Source organism: Solea solea, chromosome 10 (genome assembly GCF_958295425.1).
Source record: "Solea solea chromosome 10, fSolSol10.1, whole genome shotgun sequence".
Lineage (NCBI taxonomy): Eukaryota > Metazoa > Chordata > Actinopteri > Pleuronectiformes > Soleidae > Solea > Solea solea.
Genome location: NC_081143.1, coordinates 22312976 through 22323600, shown reverse-complemented (window position 1 = coordinate 22323600; position 10625 = coordinate 22312976). Strand labels below are relative to the sequence as shown.

Genomic DNA, 10625 nt, shown 5'->3' with positions numbered 1-10625 from the left:
TGATGCGTCTATGAGTATGTTTACTGAGTTTTCACCTTTGTTAACACCACTGTCCGGTCTGTGCAACACTCATGGTCTTGGTAGTCTTCACACTGGTGCTGTGGTGCATTATGGTCTGTAATGTAATGACAAATGACAATAAATTGACAATTGCAACTTTATCTGCAAACTCAGTCGTTCAGGCCAGGAGTAAATGGCACTGCAGCTAATTCATTTTTAAAATGAACCCTTAGAACACAGCGCATTAAGGCTTTGTTAGGCGATACGAATGTGCAATATAGAGTGTCATATCCTTTCTTTCAGCACAACCTATGACAATCTGATTTTTTTCCATTTTCACAAACTATATAAACACACCTCAGCAAAAAAAGTAAAAAAAAAAAAATGGATTTAATGTGTGAAGTCACAGTTCAAAATTCACTTTGCTCTTTTTATGAACCAAAATAAAAACATTATTTTGTGACTTCTGCACAACCTTCGCTACTCCTGATATAAAAATGAATCATAACTTTGACTCAACAAGAAGACCAAAAAATTAATGTTTTAAAGCCTGAAGATGTGACCTATAAACAACCCCCCCCTCCCAGGATGTCCATATAAGGAGTTGTGTATTATTCCCGTGGTAATTTACCATGGGTGCACCTGCGGCACAGATCCGTGCCGCGTAATCCTTACCCTAACCTAAACTAAATTCTAACCCTAAACCAGGTCTTACCATTTATGGAGTTATGGAGCCCAGAGGAAATAGAGGTTTTTTTAAGTTTGTTTGGACCTCACAAAGATATAAATACAAGTACACACACTCACACGTCAATAACTTACTAATTATCCTCTTTTGCATAGCACCTGTGTGGTTTTATTCAACTCCTTCGTTATTGTCACAATGTGGGTGTAGAAAATTACATTCACACTTGAACTGAATATGGCCACATCATGCAGACACAGTACATATATACAGTAGTAATATAATAAATATGCCAGGTGAGCCCCATATGAACACTAAAGAGATTCGAGAGCTAAAAATCGACTGTGTCTTTCACTTCTATCATACATGCAGTGCAGTTATTTGAATAAGTGACACGATCCACATCTTTAGGTATTACGGTATTGCGTCTCCTCTGATCTGATTCTCTGGCATCGACCAGAGAATCTGCTGCTTTCTGGATATTTTCTTTTTTATGGAGCTTTTTTTATGTAAACTCTGGAGATGTGAGATCAGCAGTTTCTGAACTATTTGGACCATCCCTTCTGGCACCAACAAAAACACCACATTCTTCCTCATTCTAATGCTCAGTTTGAACTCCAGCAGGTCGTCTCGACTGCGTGTCTACATTCCTAAATGCAGTGAGTTCCTGCTGTGCCGTGAGACTGGCCGTTTTAGATGTTTGCAGTGTACCTAATAAAGTGGCCAACGAGTGTTTATTAGACTGTTCGTACAGCTTCAGTTGTAATCCTGAAAACACCTCAGTCCACCTGTCATTATCTCTTAATTCTGTCTGTCCATGTTCCATGTTATCTAAGAAGGAAAACAGTATATAATGTATATATATATACAGTATATATATATATATATACATATATACCCTCAGGTCAAAGGTCAAAGGTCTGTCGAGGCCCCGGAAACGACACCCACTCTGGCTCGGGGCAGTTGAAGGACTGTGTGGACACAGGAGACGAGGACAAGCAGGCGGGAGAATCACGCTGCGTCTGCGTCCACCAGACTTTAGATCACGTGATCAAACAAGTGCATGGACTGAAGGATGTTTTCGTCCTGCACGAGAGCAGAGGAACAAAAAAAAAGGAAAAATAATCATTTTATTCTTTACTTTAAAGCTGTGTGCAAGTGTATACCAGTCACATTTAGTATGATTAAATGTCTGATGACCTTTTGACATGTTTCCAGGAACTCGTCGATGGTGACCACGCCGTCGTTGTTCTTGTCCATTTTCTGCAACGCACAACCGCAGGCGTCTCAAAGGACGACTCCACTCAATCACTCAGTCTTTATATGTAACACAAGGTGCTTCACATCAATCGAACGAATCAGTTCTGAAGTGTGTGAGATATTGACAAATCCATGCCTGCTTAAAGGAATACTTCACAGATTTGCATTTAGCTTTGTATTACTAGAATAGGGGGAGTATCTTTGAAAAAGTGTGCTTCCCAACCTCAGTTTCCCCTGAGTCGAGAAATATCTTCATTCGGTTTTTGTTACGTGCCCACCAGTGACACTCTCCATCACCAAGCTTCAGATTTACCTCAGTCACACAAAGTTTCCAAACCATGCAGCAGTAGACGAGCAGTAGCAGCTCCTGTGAGCTAAAAACACAGATTTTCTCTGCAGACGTTGGTGCAGAGCAGTAAGAGGTTTCTACAGGCTACAGGCTAAGCCCAGGACTTAAACTCCTTGTTAGATATCAGAGGGTTTTTACCTGAAAGAAGGTTTCAACATGGTCCTTGGGAGCGCTGTCCTTCATGCTGGGGTAAGTGTACTTCCCCATCATGTCGTAGATGGAGTGCATGATGTCAGTCATCTCCTGGAGAACATGGGAGGAGGAGGAGGAGGAGGAGAAGAGGAAAAGACATGAGATTAAAAACATGAGGTGGCAGCACAACAGAGAACTCTCACACTCACACACACACACACACACACACACATACACATGCACCTCTCTGGTGATGCAGCCGTCCTTGTTGAGGTCGTACAGATTGAAGGCCCAGCTGAGTTTGTCCGCGGTGGAGCCTCTCAGGATGATGGACAGACTCAGAACAAAGTCCTACAGCAGGGAAAGAATATATGAGACATGATGGCTGAAATCAGGACAAGGAGTTTGCATGTTCTCCTCGTGTGCGCGTGGGTTTTCTGCGGGTTCTCCGGCTTCTTCCCACAGTCCAAAAACATGCAATATGGGGAGTAGGTAAACTGGAAACTTCAAATTGACCGTCGGTGTGAGAGTAAACGGTTGTTTGTCTCTATATGTGTCCCTGTGATGGACTGGCGTTCTGTCCTTTCGCCCTATGTCAGCTGAGATTGGCACAGCAACCCCCGTGACCCTCATGTGGAGGACAAAGAGGTAGAAGATGGATAAATGGATGGAAGGAAGGAAGGAAGGATATGTCACCACATTGGGCTTTAGAACTGGATAATCCTTTGGCACCAGGTCGTGGTTCTCACCTCAAAGCTGACCGCTCCATTGTTGTGAGTGTCGAAGGCTTCAAAGAGGAAATGTGCGTACATACTTGAATCTGAGAGAAAAGAAGAAAAGATAAAAAAAAGTGACCACTAAAATATTTTAGTGCTTCAAACACCACAGGAACAGCTTCTTTTCCCCTCCAAGGTCAAAGGTCAGAGAGCCACAGAATGGACATAACTTATGTATAAACATAAAATATAAACATTTAATAGACCACGACTGCCCTCTTTTTTTCTGTAATGGTTAATGCACCTGTATGTAGAAGAATTTTAATGCTAAAATATAATTATTTATCCATGTTATCCATGAATTTTCAAAAGCAGATTATTATTTCTTGATGAAAACGTCAAATTATAGTTATTTACTTAGTTTTAGTGGTTGAATGTGACCATTAATTTAAATTATTATAAAACAGTGTATTTGTATGTAACATTTACTGTTAAAATAAAGGTCCCCGTTAAAAAAAAGGTTTGGACAGGCCTGGTATAGAGGGATGGATGGATGGATGAATGGTGTGACTGACCTCCCTGTGGGAAGAACTGTGAGTAGATGCTTTTAAACGTCTCCTCATTCACCACACCACTGGGACACTCCTGCAGAAATCACAGAACTATCATGTTACAAAAAATGTAACACAAACACAAACACACACACTCATTGAAATCAACCTTTTTCATTGAATGAAAGTACCATGTATGGTTCCTTGCTCATATACGTATAAGAATATACAAGAAAAACACAAATAAAGTGAAAAGAATGTTATTTCAGAACCTTCTAGAACAGTGTTTCCTGATCCTGGCCCTCAGGGACCGCTGTCCTGCACGTGTTACTTGTTTTCCTGCTGATTTCAACAACTTTCTATTAAATTAGTTTTTGAGATATGACTGTAGATGCAGGAGAAGACCGAGCCCTATGTTATGATTGCACTTTTTTTTCTGGAACTGCACTAGAAGTTTTGAGCATCGAAGACCTCATGGTAACGTAGTTTTGGGCGTCTCCGGAAGTTACCAAGTACAGTTGTTTGCCCAGTAAAGGGTTAAAATCTTACATAAAGGGCTGGAACATAATAATTATAATAATATAATAATAATAATAATAATAATAATGATGATAATACAGATGTGTAATCATTCATTCACAGGACGCTTTTTGACTGACACTTTTGAATCCTCTGTAAAGAACCTGCAGCTCCATCTTGTTGAAATTGGTCAGTTGCACGAGGCGGTCGAGTCCCTGCGGTCTGTGACACACGGTCAACAGTTCACTGTCGTCAGCAATACTTCCTGTGTGGACGGATGAAGACAAATAAATGAAGAAACGAGTTATTAGTGGGAGTGGGAATAAGAGTCATAGTGACAGATTGTTTGTCCAGACACTTGCTTTGATGAACTGAAGAGCTGGAGCCGGAGCGACAGCAGGGGAGCAGTTTGAGGAACCGCTGCTTTATGGTCTTTTTACTGGATTTGGACGGGGGATTACCTGGAAACAACCAATCACAAGCAGAGATTAGAGCACACACAGAGTAGAAACTGTGTCAGCGAGATTGAAACACGAGCTCAAACTTGGCTCAAATACTTTGAATCACTTCTGAGTTCCTGCGACTCGATGCAAAGCAAATATGAGTTTGCTGCTCTGGCTTTAAACCGGTGTGAGTTGTGGGACCTGAGTATTATTCAGGATTAAACATCTTTCAGAACATTGTTTTATTATTATTACCATTTTTAAAACAACAACAGCTGATTTACACAAATAACTTTTAAGACAACTCATCCAACTGTCAAGACAACAGCATTGAACTTTCCCCCAGTTTGTCCTGTGTGTAACATTTGAGGGTTAACTGGTTTGTAGAAGTGAATGATTTAAAATAAAATGGTGTTTATTTTTTGTAGAATAAGACTTTTATCAGTACTCAAAGTTTCCCCTCATCCTCATCCTCTTCCAATCTGACATTTAGACTGCTCCTTAATTCTCTTAATGTTCTGGTTCTCAAAGAGAATCCAGGCACGGACACTTTATACTATAAACCCCAAACATCTGGAGAACAAAGCAGAATAAATTCAGCATTGACTTTTCATTTGTCTTTCTTCTCCTAGTTGGCCATAAACTCACTTATTCGGGCAGTCTCCGTTTCATTTCTGACAGAAAGTACATAAAACAAACACCAGTCAGACACACATGGAGCGCAATCAAAACTAATAAAAACAAGTGAACATGTGGTAAGCAAACGTTATAAAATATATCTATAAATAGGGAAACTACAGCGTTTAGTGAGAAGAAGTGATGAACAGAAGACACAGCTTTGTATTGACATAAACAGACAATAGGGAAACACACACCTGAAAACAAAAGTCCCACATGTGCAACAACGGACCGAAAACATACTATAGTGACTTCAAAGAACAAAGGAGCTAAACAAAAATAATTACTGAGACTTCAAAATAAGTTTAACCTTTTATTAATGAAAGAATGGATCGTGCATAAACAGATGAACAGGTGATTCCCTTAATTCAACATCTCCGCTCATATAAATGCAACCAGCAATCCCCCGATCCAGTGTGATCACAAACTTATATCAAAACAAACAAACAGATGACAAAGTAGCAATCATCACACCTTAATAAAATGGAGAAAAAACATAACTGTAAATAATTCATGGCTCCTACAAGTACATTATGCAATAGTTCACGGTCACCTTCCTTTTCGCTCTCTGCAGAACCACAGAGAAGCAACAACAACAGCTCTCCTGTTCTTCACAGAGAGTTTACAGGACTGCGTGCAGACTTCTGCCACCAGAGGACAGTATTGAGCCACAGTCTGATCTCAGGCAGGTACAGCAGACAGGTGGCCATGGTCTGATGAAACTCTCAAATCAAGGATGTTTTCTTTATTATAAATATGTATAAATCTGCTCAGGTCAGTTGCTCTTATTGCTCTGCGTTTGTTCTGTTTGTTTTCACACTGTTTGAGGTCTCCTGATGACACCTTGAATCTGGCTCTGTGTTTCTAAAATGCTCACATGTGAGCAGAGGCAGAAAGTAATGAATTACATTTACTTGTGTACTCTTGTACTTTTTAAAGTCATTTTAAACTCAATTTTTTTTTTTTTGGACGTACTGTACTTCACTACGTTTTAAATCACATCTGTTACTGAGTAGAAAAGTGTTGGCCTGAAGGTGAATGATGAGGACAGGTGAATGATGAGGACAGGTGAATGATGAGGACAGGTGAATGATGAGGACAGGTGAATGATGAGGACAGGTGAATTGGCATTAATTAAGGTCCCTGAGTGAAGGAGAAAGTGAAAGTAAGTGTGACCTTTGACCCATGTTGACTGACACATGTGTTTACATATTTTATTTTGTCAGCACTTGAATTCGTAAAGTGTTGCCTTTAATTAAAAACAATTCATGTTGGATTTGTGTCCCCTACACAAGAAAGAAGAACCACAACATTGTTAAAAAAAAGTAACTGAGTTTTTTTTTACTCTAACTTGAGTACATGTTTAGACCAGTACTTTCACTTGTACATAAAAATTTGATGAAAAATATTGGTGCTTCTACTTCAATGGAATACTTCATTACTCTTTCCACCTCTGCGTGTGTGTGTCATGGTCATAAGTGACGGTGGACATTGAGGAAATAAACCGTCACACTATCAAACACGGCAGCTGCACCGGCTTGGAAAAGCAAACAAAGTTTCACACAGAACCTCAAACACACACACACACACACACGAAGGCAACCCAGACACACGTCAGATGATTATAATTCTATAGACTAAAGATAAGAAAATAAGATGGAGATCCTTTTGACAGGTTGTTGATTTTTCTTATCTAGACAAGACAAAGCAAACGCATTGACCCTGAAATACTGTAGTTTATCAGGGTCCGGCAGTTTGACCTGTTCACACAGACGTCCAGCAAACAGAGACAACGGGGTTTACGTCTACAAGTGGCTCAACATCGTCCGATACCAATATAATATCAATATCAGTCTTTTTGCCCTTTGTAAACACTCTTTATGTTGTTATATTTATGTGTGTCTTTAGAAAGTGCATACTAACTGCATCCAACCTCAGCAGTAGGATGCACATTTTGCACTTCCGTTTAATTCCTTGTAGACTGTTCTATTTGATTCAGGGATGGTTGTTCATTTGTCCAGATACATTTTTCAAATTGCTGGGTTTTTATGACACACAATACGTTTTGAATGTTTTACCTGGCAAATAATCCATATTACAAAGAAAAAAAACTCAATCTAACACGAAAACTAATAAAAACTAAAAAAAAAAAAAAGTTAAATAATAATAAAAACTGCCTTTAAAAAACGAATTAACCCTTTAACACAAAATGTCCGTCTGGACTTTTTTGTTGCTTATTTTAACCATAAAATGTCCTGTGAGTAAGTGTTTAACAGTTTAACAGTATAAAACATATTCAAAATAACATATGTTTTCGTCTCAGTGTGTAAAAACAGGCCAAACAATGGAAACTATGTACAGGTGTTTTTCCAACTCTCCTCTCTGCTGACAAAGGCGCTGATTCACCGGCTTCCTGCGACAGCGCGAGTGAAATTACCGTAATAACCACATGTTGGTTTTGACTCACAACTTCTCAGCTTTCAGAAACCGTTGCGATTTTTTTCCAACAGCACAAACCATTGTGTAATTAACATGTCATCTGTGATAGGCTTGGTGTTAAAGGGTTAAAAGAAACTTGTTTTAAAAACAAAAAGTCAAAACTAAAACTAATGAAAAATGCCAAACTATTATAACTTTGTTTGGAACACAATCAGACTGCAAACTGAGCATCATATCGTCTCATCCCAGTGATCACAACTCATTCTTAACTTGTTCAGATGATAGTGGAGCGTTTTTGTTTTTAAGTGGAAACAAGTTCAAAACAAAACAAAACAAAAAAAGTGCTTGGGGGGGGAAACAGCAACATAAAGAACAGTGTGCATGTGAGGGAGCTTCTCAGCAGGAGAGCGGGGCTCAGTCTGTCCTCACTTCACTTCTACATCCATCTGTTTGACTTTGATGTGATGAATCAATGAGAACAAGTGCAGCCCTGTGAGACAGATCAATATACTCTCCCCCACTGTTCTCCACACTTAAAGACTCTTCCAGCAACTGCAAGTCTTCAAAGGAGTCACAGAGAGAAGTTGTGCGGACAAAAACAAAGACGACTGAAAGATTCCACGACTTTCCACAAACGTGCTAATAAATCATGTATAAGTGTTTGATCAGAATTCTGTGAAGTCTTTAAGAAACTCTCTTCTCAGAAAACTCTGAAACATGAATCGTTGCTTTCTCACTTCATTTTGAGGGAAATCGATACATTAGCTGCGTGGTATTAAACCCTTAGTGCTCACGCGGCACGGATCTGTGCCACTGTGCACCCTTAGTAAACTGCCTCGAGATTAATACACAACTCCTTATATGGACATCCTGGCGGGGGGGTGGGGGGGGGGGGGGGTGGCTGTTTGTTCATCTTCTTATGTGTTGTTGAGTCAAAGTTATGATTAGTAGTGATAACTGTGCAGGAGTCACAAAATGAGAGTGTTTTTCTTTCATTTTTGTTCAAGTGACCTTTGAACTGTGACGTATTTCCAAATTTCATAAATTCAATTGGACTTAAGAAAATTATTATTGATACTTAAGGACAGTAAATATCATATACCTTAAGACTTTTACTAATATTATTTTTAAAAAAGTAATTTTCTGGTAAGATAATAAGGTTACAGTGGTTGTTCATCAGTATGTTTGACTGTGTTTATTTGACTGACACAACAGTTGAGGCTGTTATTAAGCACCACAACACCACACAGTGCTGCTTCACTCTGTCATTGTTTGTGTTCATGCACCTGTTCCCTGTTTGTTTAACCTGCTGCTGAATGGGTACATTATCACACTCACTACTGTGCAAGCAACAGCCACCAGCCATTAAATAAAGCCTATGTTCTGTGTAGTGCAGTATAGTGTAGTGTAGTGTAGTGTAGTGTAATGTAGTGGCATAGTTTAGTGCATCCATTATTATCCATTCACTGCATTAGACGTGTAGACTTAAAATCAGACGGTAAAGCCCTGTGCTGTGTAATATTAAAGGCTCTATTTTTATATATTGCTGTTGTTATTTTTAGACAGAAAGGACTATTTTGGTGGATCATGTCTCTAAACTTGACCGTGTGTGTGTGTGTGTGTTCGTCCACAGACATCTCTGTTCTCCTCACGCCTTCACATCTACCCGACGTGTTTCTGTGAACTGTCCTCATGCTGATAAAAGCAGAGTGATGAGTAAATATTGGGACGTGATGTCTTTGTTTTGAACTTCAGCTTTGAGGTTGTTCTTTATCACCTTTTTTCCTACGATGAGACAAACATTAATAATACTATATGTGTTATTTAATCATCATTCGTACACAAAACTAGTAACTTATTTGCTTCCTCTGGTGGTACTTGAGGAAAATCAGAAATACTGTTCTACTGTATATACCAGGGTAAAAATAATTAAAGTCACCTTATCTGAACAGCAGGTAAACACAGAACCAGAATCAGAATCAGTGCATTTAGGTGGTCAAGACGACCCACTGACATTTAAACTGAACTTCACAAAAAGGAAGAAAGGTGAGACTTTAACATGGTCGTTGGTCTGAGGATTTTTCAGAAAGCGCTGATCAACCAGGATGTTTGACACACATCTATCTTTAGGGGTCAGAGAAATATTTAAAATGGTGGCAGCTCTCTGGGTGATAATACCTTGTTGATGCCAGAGGTCACATGAGAAAGACCTCATACGACCTCATTACACAGGTAAGAAGACCACACCAGACTAGATGCAGCTTTACTAGGTGTGTCCCTAATAAAGTGGCCGTTAAGTGTAGAATTAGAGATTTAAACCTGATCTCAACGTAGAGCAACTGTAGTGCAAAAATATCTCAGAATATTGCTGAGAAATCTAAGATCTTGAACATATTTGTAGCAGATTATAACAGATTAGACTTTCAGTTGCATTTAAAAAGCCTTCAGCCAGGGCAGCACACATGGAACTGCTCAGGTTTCCCTTCAAAATAAAGTCAATCGAGATTTGCACCGACCTGTGAGTGGATCATGAGATCTGTCCAGCTCTCTGGAGTCTGTCAAACTTTGCTCCTGACTCCTGGATTTCATGTTTTCTCACCAAACGCTATTTCCTCTGCTTCTTCAGCTTCTGCAGGATCTGTGCGTATGTGCGGAGCCAGGACCGCAGCTCATCTACCGGATCTGCGCCGGATCCATCTCTGCCCGCAAATCACGGTCTCTTCACCCAGAAGTCTGCGAGGGAAATCTCAGTAAAGGGAGCAATAAAGCGCGTCTTCTCTCTGCGCTCGGACGGTCCGACGTGTCTCCAAACCAAACCCCACTGAACTCAGCATCAGCGCGCGCTCACATCCA

At 39.8% G+C, this 10625-nt stretch overlaps 1 pseudogene; it reads right to left on the bottom strand.

Annotated features, from left to right (window-relative positions):
* Positions 1-580: 580 nt before the first annotated feature.
* On the bottom strand, positions 581-10625 carry LOC131467027 (Kv channel-interacting protein 2-like; annotated as a pseudogene).